Source organism: Lolium rigidum, chromosome 4 (genome assembly GCF_022539505.1).
Source record: "Lolium rigidum isolate FL_2022 chromosome 4, APGP_CSIRO_Lrig_0.1, whole genome shotgun sequence".
Classification (NCBI taxonomy): Eukaryota; Viridiplantae; Streptophyta; class Magnoliopsida; order Poales; family Poaceae; genus Lolium; species Lolium rigidum.
In genome coordinates this window covers 1,790,627-1,803,119 of record NC_061511.1, presented here as the reverse complement: position 1 = coordinate 1,803,119, position 12,493 = coordinate 1,790,627, and the positions used below count along the sequence as shown (strand labels likewise).

The 12,493-nt window shown below is 40.9% G+C and overlaps 2 long non-coding RNA genes across 5 annotated transcripts; one reads left to right on the top strand and one right to left on the bottom strand.

Moving 5' to 3' along the window:
• Window positions 1–1,081: 1,081 nt before the first annotated feature.
• On the top strand, window positions 1,082–5,690 carry LOC124705524. 4 transcript variants are annotated; one of them, XR_007004058.1, is made up of 4 exons: window positions 1,082–1,447; window positions 1,529–1,666; window positions 1,828–2,039; window positions 3,502–5,690. It is a non-coding gene; the product is annotated as an uncharacterized LOC124705524 (long non-coding RNA). The 4 variants fall into 4 exon arrangements; XR_007004057.1 differs by having other exon boundaries at window positions 1,529–2,039; window positions 3,502–5,124; window positions 5,165–5,690; XR_007004059.1 differs by having other exon boundaries at window positions 1,529–2,016.
• Window positions 5,691–9,951: 4,261 nt separating this feature from the next.
• Window positions 9,952–11,189, bottom strand: LOC124706480. Its single transcript, XR_007004428.1, has 3 exons — window positions 10,960–11,189; window positions 10,663–10,858; window positions 9,952–9,997 (listed from the first exon to the last, which is right to left on the bottom strand). It is a non-coding gene; the product is annotated as an uncharacterized LOC124706480 (long non-coding RNA).
• Between the last annotated feature and the right edge of the window lie 1,304 nt (window positions 11,190–12,493).

Here is a 12,493-nt window from a genome sequence, read left to right as displayed (position 1 = left end):
GTCTACAATCTCTTTAATCCTGGGTGACTTTCCGCAAATGTGTACTCACACCAGGGTATCGCCGTTGACATGGCCCCCTGATGCAGCCACCCGCTCCAAAGCTCCACCATTCACCCAGGTAGTTCATTAAACTTAGTTGTTTTTCCTTAACCACTAGCAAAACATTTTCATAGCATAGCTAAGCATCAACTAAATTTAATGGCGACAAAATATGGTCAGGTGGAAGTAGCTATCTACTGGGATTACAAAAGCAAAGCATATCCCTAGACTTACTACAAAAATCACTATGGTGCATGAATAAACTCTAGGACATTTGTGAGGGTGTGTCACTTGCCTTTTGTGAGATGAGTTGGTACACTCTTCGCGAAACACTCGTTGCAATCAACACAATCACAATCTACAAATAAAATTTTCACTCCATAAACACATAGCAACATATAGACAACCACAAATAAAATATGTATGCAATATGTGGATTAAACATGAACGGAACACTTAACATGTTCTCTGGTTTTCAACTATATGCATGATGCCATGGCAAAATTTTAGTGTTGAATTAATAATTAAAAACATTTTCTATCATTAGAAAAGATCTACAACACTAAACAAATACTACTAAGAAATTATATAGATCACGTTTTTATTTCCCAATGCTACTATACAGAGGGTTCAATTCTCTGCTAATAGCAAAAGGAATTACTCAAAAATAATTTGTAGAACTATTTATATGGCCAAAATACTCTATTTGAGTTTCTGCAAAAACTATGTAAAAATATGATGCAAAAGTGCAATATTATGTGTCTACTGTATTCTACACGTTTTTATGAATTCATGGATATAAAGTTTGCTAAATTTGGATAAACGAAACTAAAGATATGATTTTCCGAAGTTTCTATGTTTCTCTGTCCAAAATTCGAAAATTAGAACACATTACCTAAATAGATTAAAGCTGTTGCGATCCCTGCATTCTCAGCCCTCTACCGCTCCACGCTCGGTGATTTTTTTTTTTTTCTAGAAGGAAAGCATTCTTTATCTTTAAGCCGGTTGGTCCGTGTCTTCATTGGTTCCCATCCTACGAGGGTTTGCGATAGGAACAAGTAGGTGCGAAAGAAATTCTTCTCTCCTTTTCCTGCTTTGACCCTCTCTCCTCTCTTCATCCTCATCCTCATCCTCCTGCTGCCGGCCCTGCTCAACGACGTCCTGCCCCGACGCCCTCCTCCTGCACATCCTCTCCCACGTCCCCAAGGTGTCCTCTCCCGCGTCCCCAGATCGCCGCCGCCGCCGTCGGTCGGCTCAGATTGACGCAGCCGCCTCCATCCACATGTACCTGAACAGATCAAGACGCCCGCCCCGAATTGGTCGCTGTAAAGAAGCTCGCGGCCGCGTCGCGTTTGCGGCGGCGCTAGGGCACGGGAGCGGCAACCGGCGACGGGTGGGGCAAGCAGAGGTGAGTATTCGTCCATTTGAAGTCCGTTTCCCTCTTCCTCCTGATTCCCTAACAACCTAATGCTTTTGTTATTTGCTGCAGATCACGACGATGGTGCTGACGAGAGGAAGGGGGAGGACATGGGCTAAAGGCCCGCCCAGGATTTAACATCTCAGCATGCAGGCAAACCCCTTCTCCTCCGTCAACAATGCAGCATCGATGGAGACACTGATATGCATTGTGTGTGAGGGTGGTTAAATAAGATCGTTGTCATTGCGCTTCTTTGAACTGAATACACTGATATGATTATGATCTTTTTGACTCACCGGATAAAAGACCTGCCTTGTGTGATTTTATCATTTTCAATTTGTTCTTACCAATAAAAACTCGATTAATTTTAGGCCTACTTGTGGAGATTACGATGTGGCATCGGTCGGGAGTAAGTTCTTCCTCTTGGATGCTGGGCGTCGTCGCATCGTCCGCCAAGTTGGTCGCTCAATTTGTCAGCCCATGTAGAGAAGCGTCCTGCCTTCCACGGCTCCACCTGTTTGCTGAAATACCATATGGTTCTGGCACCCTGAAATTCACCGGTGTGTGCAGGGATTCTCACAGTGTGAGATTTTTACACCCTTTTACTCCTATTTTGGGTGCTCATCTCCGCAAGATATTCCTTTGCATATATCCAGGTTGCACAACTTAATCAGTTTTCCTTTTTTAGACTATGTTCGTTAAGTTCCTTGCATCGTGCTTCTATAAGAAATGGCCATACAACATACCATGTAAAAGAAATATACTCCGTAGAAGAGTTCACATATTTATTTCTCTGTGCTCTCTGCGCCGAATATATCGATACACATTCAACACCTCTTGGGATTCGGAGGGAATGGGTTGGACAAACTTTAGTTGTGAAGCTATATTCTAATTGGGAGAGTATGCATAGCAATGTAAATTGTCCGGCGACTTATGATATTCTGACTGAAAATTGATAATCGTGACTTGAACTATATCTCATATATTTGCAGAAACACCATAGGTTTATGATTTTCTACCTGCATTGTTGTTGTTAAAATGTGAAGGCACGTGATATTATCCGCGAATAGTCTATATATTGCTGGACCATATATATCCGTAGAACCTTTTGAGAGCCTTTTTTTTTGCCAAACAATGAGTTAGTAGAAGTGTGGTTACTAAGCATTTGTGTACATTTTTCGAGTTTGCTTATTAATGTATTTTGCATGGGCAGTTGAAGAGGTATGGTGCATCCTTTTCCTTTACATATTGTTTCCGATTTGTGCCATTTTAACTCCTTTTCTTTACCTATGTATTCATTTGAGGGCTCTTTTTATCTTGATTTCTGGATAGTCAAATTGCAAGCAAGTTGAGCTCTGGTATATAAGGGTTCTAAAAAAACATGAAAGATATATATGCATTTCTATTTTTATTTTGTGTAGATGTATGTTAATTTCCATGTTTTTTGAAATTATATTTGTATATTGATACTTAAATAGGCCTGTGGGTTGTAGCATAAAATAAATTAATGTAAGATTTTCTTAAATTCGCTGAGATATAACTTAGCCTGACGATGGTTGGTAAAAGTAGCAGGCAACAACCCTTGTTTTGGATTCTGTGTTTCAGTTAACAATAGCAGTATATCAGTTTGCCTAACTGTGGAAGGCAACTGTCAACTTTTTAGCCTATCAGAGTACAGCTTTTGTCCTGGCATTTAACAGGGCTAGCAATGAAACGATATGCTCGAAATGCTTATTGGTAGGTTATGCACATTAGACAGGAAGCATCAATCCATCATTAAATTAATATTGATTGCAAGTCTTCAAAATTTTGATGGTATTAAGTTCAACTGACAAATCCAGTATCAAATCACTATCTTTGCAATCATTTAGTTGCTCCTGATCAGCAGTCTCTGGACCTGTGCTAGCCAGGTTTCACATGACCCTGTAATTCTTACGTATAGTGCAATTTCATGAGCTGCCCTATTCTGCTCTCTTCTAATGTTACTAATTTCCATGTTTGGCATTAGTATTTACCTTGCCTTGATTTCTCTGTAAATGCCACAGAGATGGAGGCGACCGTGGGCGTTTGGTATCTGGTCATTGATTCAGACATGGGAGTCGACTACCACTGCTGGAGGATGACGGCTAGCTGACCTCTTCAAGTGTCTGAAGCAGGAAGAGGGGACAATATGGTGCCACCATCGCCCCTGCCCCTAGGGAGAAGACCCTTGATCATCTACCTGATGATCCTCACAGACCGGATCTGGTCGAGATGGCCAGTTTCGGAATGACTGGCAGTTGCACAAAATGTTCTTGCTCATACCTCATATCAAAATCCATGTCCCCTGCAGCTGCCTCTTTCACTTTCAAGCCGTTGTCAACAAGGCCATATGGACTTCCGTCTTTCACCAGGTTAGCACAACCTAACTTACATTCAGCTAGCTTTATGAAAGTTCACATCATGATCTGTTACCTCACTCCTATGAAATTAAACTTCCTTTCGGCGCATGCAACTCATGCCTAATTGCTTATGACAGCTAGCTTAGTTCTTAATGACTTAGTGGTAACTATTGTAGTTTGGGCGTCCAGGTACTATGTTGAGTGAAAGCGGAGATATTATGTCTCAAGTTTGCACAAACTTATCTCTTAATATAATTATCCATCTTATGAAATTTTTGGGAAATATGCAAAATATGGTTTGGTGATGGAAATTTTACAGTGCCTCTGCTTTTGGTGCATCATTTTCTTTCCCCTTAATGTATATGCACTACGGAGTATATCCAACATGACCCAGCGAAAAAAATCAATCTGACACATGTAACTTCTTTTTCTCAGCTAATTTCATCGCTGGATATTTGAAGTTTCTGGCCCATGTTAAATAGTAGCATGTAGCATTTTTGTTGTGCTTCAACCTTTGCATCCACTAGAGATTCCAGACCATCAATTGAGTTAATAAAACAAATCTAATTATTGACACTTGCCGCGTCCCATCTTCATCTTATCAAGAAAAGACATATTATAAAAGGAGTATATAAAATTGGCTTTTGTGTAAGCTACTTAGATCGTCACTGTATAGCTTTTGCCCCTGGTATTTTATAGAGCTAGCAAGGAAATGATCTGCTCAGAATGCTCATTTGTAAGATATGTATGTTTTAAACATGAAATGCATCATTAGATTAACATTGATCAAAGCTATAAGTCTTTTGAATTTTGATAATGTCAAGTTTGAGCTAAGATTGCAGTGGGCTTCCACGAAATCAATGGAAGGTGAATTTCCCTGCTTCTCATGATAAGAGATAATTGGATATTTTACTAAGAATTTGTATTCTCTTATTGGATATTTGATGTCACTCTTTCTGTCATACTAAAAACTGGCTATGATTATGTTGTTGTTTTTCTGGCTGTTCTCAAATCTGAACTGTGGGTTTTGTTCAAAAATGAAATGTTCATTAAACTCCGATTCAACAAATAATAATAAGAAGTATACGCGCAAGAGCTCTGTTGATCATGTGTATATAGATTTACTCCGGTTTAGGTCATGTTTCACTGCTTATAATAGATAATCATGTGAATATTATTTTGTCAGATCTCTGATTATTTCTCCTCTTCAAGAAGCAAACATGTGTTATTTTCTAGACATCGTGTAAACTATAATGGACGCAGGCCACCTATAATCTGTATGGAGAGGTTTGCATGCCACCTACTATCCCTATGGAGAGGTGGAGAGGTTTGCATGCCACCTACTATCCCTATGGAGAGGTTTACCAGCACTTTCAGTCGGTTGTTGTTCAACTATGCATCCAGTTTGGACAAACTGGATTTAATTAGCGTCATTTCGTTTTCTTTGCCTTTCCAGTTTATAATACAGAGAAAAGCATTATGATCTTTTGTCAATGTCTTATTCAATATTCCAGGGGCAGTTCATGTTGTAGACGAGGTCAACAACCGTTTTTCATTCCGGAGAGCGATACCGGTGCTTAGTGGCCAGAGTTATAATGGTTGCACGCCCTGCCTCTTCAGTCTTTTGAACTTTGCTCCCTGTATTATGTATGTGTCTTTGTGGGTCTTTAACATGGACTACCGTTGTGTGCATGCTGGTGCACCCTGGAGTGCTTCTGCGTGATGGTGATGACTGTCGTTGGTGTGTTCACCATTGTGTATCTATGGTGTGAAAATGGATCTGTCTCGCAAATGTTGCTGAAGATTTACTGTCAAAATTCATGCCTTCATTGCATGTTATCATGCTTGATGTATGTGCTTTTTGGTGCCTGAATTTTTTTGGAGTTCCTGAAGCTTGATGTCCGGACAACATGTTGCAACAAAATATAAACACCGTTAAATTTGCCGTATCATCCGTGCCATGTGACAACGTCATGTAGACGGCGCGGCGAAGCGCGCATGTCATCTAGTATGATAGATGGCTGATTCTGATTGGTGCATACCCCTTCATCTAAGTGATCTACTACCAGCCTTAGGATCTAGATCCTGTGGTAGCAAGGAAAGAGAATAAAAGGAAAATAAAACAAGGATTGCTCACGTACTGGAGGAGAGGTTGCTCCCTGGATCGTGGATGAACTCGACTCGCGTTTGGTCCTCGACGTCCGTGAGGTAATCGACGAGCTGAAGACAATGATGGAGGGTCGATGGTGTGTTCTACTCCCTGGTTCACGCGCAGTCGCTCGCCGGAAACTCGCCGAAAAACTTCCCCGCGGATGTGCTCACAGATGAATATGGCTCGGTCGCTTTGGTGCACCAAAAATTGCGAAATAAAATCTGAGAGATGCGCCATGAACAGATAGGAAGTTTGGAAGAAACTAGAGATCAAAAGATGGATTGTGCTCACCGAATTTGTCTCGGGAACTCGCCGGTACAGTGAATTTGCGAGCTAAAATTCGAGCAGCCTGGGGGCTCTCAGGATGTTCCGTTTGGGGGTAAATAGAGAGGGGAGAATGGAGCTTAAGTAGGAAGAAACGGTGCGTCAAATGGTGGCTTAAAACGCCCAGAATCAATTGGAGAGTAAACACAGAGAAACTGAAAAACGCAGCAGTCGTCGTCCGTTCGTGTCCAGCTTTGAAGACGATGATGATATGGCAGTGGGTCCCAAGTGCAAAAAAAACGATGGAGAAAGGAGGACGTGGGGCTTTGCAGCAAGCTTGCTTGCATGTGCGGTCTTGAGCTGGCCTTGGCCGCTCGGCCTGATCGTGTGCGACTCTGGCTGGGCCGACTCAAATGAGTTGGTCTGGCCGGACCTCCTATCTTTTTTTATATTCTGAAATACAATTTGGAATTGATTCGATAATCATATTTTCTCAAAAGTGACTCAAACCGAGTCAGAAAAATACAAACAAAATAGCAGCGGATTCCTTATTCAAAGAAGAATATTTTGGAACCACTTTTAGTTTGGAAACATTTTGATAAATTCAAATTTGGCACATAGGCCTATATGGCTTTATTTGCATTTCTTCGGGTTTAAGGTTTCTTTATAAATTTGGATTTCGCTTAAATTTTTCCTAAGGAATGCAAAGATGCCATGATGCTTATAAATGCAATGCATGTTTTTGAAAACTCCTTTTTTTGGAAAATAGTTTTAAGTAACACCAAATTTTTTTTTCATTATAAATTTTAAATCAAGACAACCAATCAAGCTTAAATTTTATTTTTATTTTACATTCCAAAATTTAGAAAATTTTGGGATGTGACAAACTACCACCCTTAAAAGAAATCTCGTCCCCGAGATTTGAGGAGGCTAGAAAGAAAGATGGGTTTGGAATATGTTTGGGGTGGGCTACCACCCTTAAAAAAAATTGTAGGTAGTCTTTGGTCTTGGGTTTAGGCTAATCTCATATTTGGTATGGCTTGGCACATCCGAGGATATGACTTGACCTATGGTCATATTTTGAAATATCTATGGCTTCTGAGTTAATATCCAATAGGCGAATGTTTATTCACATATAATGAAAAACATATCTCTCGAAGGTCGAATAGGTTTCCTTCATAGTAGGACTTCTAATCCAAATGGTTGGTTGTTGAACTACTTCTGATACTGATGGGTCAGTCTTTGGGTCAACCAGGACATCAAGACGAGAGGACTTCACGACTTTTCTCATCTTTGTTTATTGGTATCTTCGACAGCAACCTTCCACCACTCTTCACCTAGTGGCTAGATCTTCAATCTCGTTGTAGTCCTACGCTTGGCAACACTTGCCTACTATAAGGGTATAATATTTATCCACCCTAGGGTTTAGGCTCATTCGCCGATATCTCTTTTGTAGGCATGTCTCTCTAGATTCGAAAGTCAATATTACGAAAGCGAATAATAAGAGTAGTAGGAATGGTGATCAATCCATCCTGCACCCAGATCATTACTCCGTATTTGATTTATTGAATCTCGTATTCTAACACTTGGTCAACCTCACCATTTGATAAAATTACCATGGATAATTGAATCAATGTTTCAATTCCCATTGAACTGTTTTGAAAACATTTCTATCGTCCTTAACTAGGGTTTTGCGTATCTCACACTATATCCTTTTTCACCCTGATAGCAAACATTAGGGTTGGTTTAACTACTGTTGTCTTCATGGCGAGTTGCCGAGAAAACATTCTCTGGGTTGGGTATAGATGAGAATAGATAGAAAGATTCTAAGGGAGAATTCCTACCCAAACACATCAAATCAAAGCAATTCAGCAAACAACAATCATCTAACAAGCATCAAGCCACATGGTTCAACACAAACAAAATAGTATGGTCATACCACATTTTGGTAAGATCAATACTTTGTTACTTTATCGTTGGTTCGCTAAAAGAGAACTAATGCTGGTCTAGTCTATTTCTATATTGGATGCATCAATTTTCTATTCCACTCCTTCGGTGTATCCTCGTGTGTTGTGCAGTTTGCATCGAAGTCTTTCTTCAAGTTCTTCATTGGTCTTCCCTAAAATCCTTCTTGCGGAGTCGAAGAATATCACATGAAGCATCGATCCCTCACTTCAGGTACAAGGTCATCATCTCTACTTCCTTGATGAATTTCATAAGGTAGGTCATCTAAGGCAAGAGGAAAACATTTTTGAAGATGGAGTAGATGAGAATACTAGAAGTTCACAAATCAACCGTCTTTTTAATAAAAGTAGGATTAGATATATATTTCATCCTAGGGTCTTCCTATGTTCTAATCCAAACCTAGGGTCACGAACCTACGGTCAACACAATGCTCTGATACCATCTGTAGCGACCTCACCTTTTAAGGTGCCGATCTCTGTGCGTATCTGTGCTAGTCCCTGGATCAATCGCTAGCACACACGAGTACAAGATGTAATACCGAGAAACAAAGGTCTTTATTACATCGTATGATCCGGAATTTACATAAAGGTTTACAAATTGCATAGCACAAGGCTAGCATATCATCGCAGTTTCACAACGAATAAACATAGACGAGCATGGAGTCCTTCGTCTTCATGTGCCACAAACGAGCATGTCGAGGATAGACTCGTAACCCTAATCATCGTAACTCACTCGTCTTTCAAAACATCCGCAACATGAAAAGTTACAGACCACGAATGGTCAATACTTTGAATGTATTGGCAAGATGACACTATGGTGGAGTCAAATGGCAACCTAACACTTAAGTGTACATTTGGTCGGTAGAGCTCGTGTATGATTTGCATAAAGCCAGTTTTCTCCTATCATTTGACAAAACCTTTTCTTTCATACTATTAAGTGGTACCATTGATAGAAATCAATGAACCTCGGATACCACTGATGGAAACCAGTGAATTCCTCCCACCCTTGTTCACCCATCAAATTTTTATTTTAAGAAATTGGGATGAGGAGACTTTCGAACAAGATCCTTGTCAGTTCTCTTAAATTGTCCGTAACCGGGGACGCGGCTAAGTACTTAGATTTAACACTCTGCAGAGGTTGTACAATTTACCCACATGACCTAGTCTGTTCTTCTTCCATGATGCACATTTTGCTCAAATGGACAGATGTCGACTAGGACGAGATTTTTCTGAAGTGATCCCCCAGACCATCCTCTACGGACCCGTACCGACCTACATTCCCCTACATCATCGGTCACGTAGGGCCCGGGTTCTCACAACATACTCCGTCAAGCCAGAGCCCATATAGCATGTGGTTGTACGGTAAGCTAATGAGCAAGGTTGTCTACAATCTCTTTAATCCTGGGTGACTTTCCGCAAATGTGTACTCACACCAGGGTATCACCGTTGACATGGCCCCCTGATGCAACCACCCGCTCCAAAGCTCCACCATTCACCCAGGTAGTTCATTAAACTTAGTTGTTTTTCCTTAACCACTAGCAAAACATTTTCATAGCATAGCTAAGCATCAACTAAATTTAATGGCGACAAATTATGGTCAGGTGGAAGTAGCTATCTACTGGGATTACAAAAGCAAAGCATATCCCTAGACTTACTACAAAAATCACTATGGTGCATGAATAAACTCTAGGACATTTGTGAGGGTGTGTCACTTGCCTTTTGTGAGATGAGTTGGTACACTCTTCGCAGAAACACTCGTTGCAATCAACACAATCACAATCTACAAATAAAATTTTCACTCCATAAACACATAGCAACATATAGACAACCACAAATAAAATATGTATGCAATATGTGGATTAAACATGAACGGCACACTTAACATGTTCTCTGGTTTTCAACTATATGCATGATGCCATGGCAAAATTTTAGTGTTGAATTAATAATTAAAAACATTTTCTATCATTAGAAAAGATCTACAACACTAAATAAATACTACTAAGAAATTATATAGATCACGTTTTTATTTCCCAATGCTACTATACAGAGGGTTCAATTCTCTGCTAATAGCAAAAGGAATTACTCAAAAATAATTTGTAGAACTATTTATATGGCCAAAATACTCTATTTGAGTTTCTGCAAAAACTATGTAAAAATATGATGCAAAAGTGCAATATTATGTGTCTACTGTATTCTACACGTTTTTATGAATTCATGGATATAAAGTTTGCTAAATTTGGATAAACGAAACTAAAGATATGATTTTCCGAAGTTTCTATGTTTCTCTGTCCAAAATTCGAAAATTAGAACACATATGATAGATGGCTGATTCTGATTGGTGCATACCCCTTCATCTAAGTGATCTACTACCAGCCTTAGGATCTAGATCCTGTGGTAGCAAGGAAAGAGAATAAAAGGAAAATAAAACAAGGATTGCTCACGTACTGGAGGAGAGGTTGCTCCCTGGATCGTGGTTGAACTCGCGTTTGGTCCTCGACGTCCGTGAGGTAATCGACGAGCTGAAGACAATGATGGAGGGTCGATGGTGTGTTCTACTCCCTGGTTCACGCGCAGTCGCTCGCCGGAAACTCGCCGAAAAACTTCCCCGCGGATGTGCTCACAGATGAATATGGCTCGGTCGCTTTGGTGCACCAAAAATTGCGAAATAAAATCTGAGAGATGCGCCATGAACAGATAGGAAGTTTGGAAGAAACTAGAGATCAAAAGATGGATTGTGCTCACCGAATTTGTCCCGGGAACTCGCCGGTACAGTGAATTTGCGAGCTAAAATTCGAGCAGCCTGGGGGCTCTCAGGATGTTCCGTTTGGGGGGAAATAGAGAGGGGAGAATGGAGCTTAAGTAGGAAGAAACGGTGCGTCAAATGGTGGCTTAAAACGCCCAGAATCAATTGGAGAGTAAACACAGAGAAACTGAAAAACGCAGCAGTCGTCGTCCGTTCGTGTCCAGCTTTGAAGACGATGATGATATGGCAGTGGGTCCCAAGTGCAAAAAAAACGATGGAGAAAGGAGGACGTGGGGCTTTGCAGCAAGCTTGCTTGCATGTGCGGTCTTGAGCTGGCCTTGGCCGCTCGGCCTGATCGTGTGCGACTCTGGCTGGGCCGACTCAAATGAGTTGGTCTGGCCGGACCTCCTATCTTTTTTTATATTCTGAAATACAATTTGGAATTGATTCGATAATCATATTTTCTCAAAAGTGACTCAAACCGAGTCAGAAAAATACAAACAAAATAGCAGCGGATTCCTTATTCAAAGAAGAATATTTTGGAACCACTTTTAGTTTGGAAACATTTTGATAAATTCAAATTTGGCACATAGGCCTATATGGCTTTATTTGCATTTCTTCGGGTTTAAGGTTTCTTTATAAATTTGGATTTCGCTTAAATTTTTCCTAAGGAATGCAAAGATGCCATGATGCTTATGAATGCAATGCATGTTTTTGAAAACTCCTTTTTTGGAAAATAGTTTTAAGTAACACCAAATTTTTTTTTTTCATTATAAATTTTAAATCAAGACAACCAATCAAGCTTAAATTTTATTTTTATTTTACATTCCAAAATTTAGTAAATTTTGGGATGTGACATTATAGTTGGACCTTAGCCAAATTCAAAATCTCATAGCGGCAAAACTTCCCGCCCACAAAATACAAAAATTTCACACGCTTCCAAATTCCCATTCTACCCCTGTGGAGATGACAGCAAAGTCGGCTGGTGGGGGGGTATGCCCGTCATTTTTTTGGATCACCACCTCCCTAGCCCGGAAACCCTCTCAAAAAAAATTCATTTCCCTCAGACCACCCACCGGAACTTCCCAAGTCCCTCTCTCCCACCTCCACGACCACCGCACCAAAACATCCCCGCCGGACTTCCCTGGCCTACCCGAGGCCTCGCGATCCTCGTCATCCGGCTGCCTGCCGGAGCCGCTTCATCGACGCAATCATCAACCGGACCGGATCATCCCCGCCGAACCTCGAAACCATATGCTCATCCGGCAGTCTACCGCAGTCGCTTCGGCTGCGGTATCGTCCACCCCACCGGAGCCGCTTCGCCGGATCCGTCGTCCACCGCATCGGATCTTGCTCACCGTCACCGCTGTGCATGAACCGGATCTGCTTCACCGGCGCCGTGCATGATCTAAACTCTTCTACTGTCGCTTTTCTATTGCTTGCATGCAAGTTCTTGTTTAATCTTGGGGGAACCTGTTTGTGCTAACGACGCGCCGTTACGTTTTTGCATATGAGATGAGTAACCATGAATTG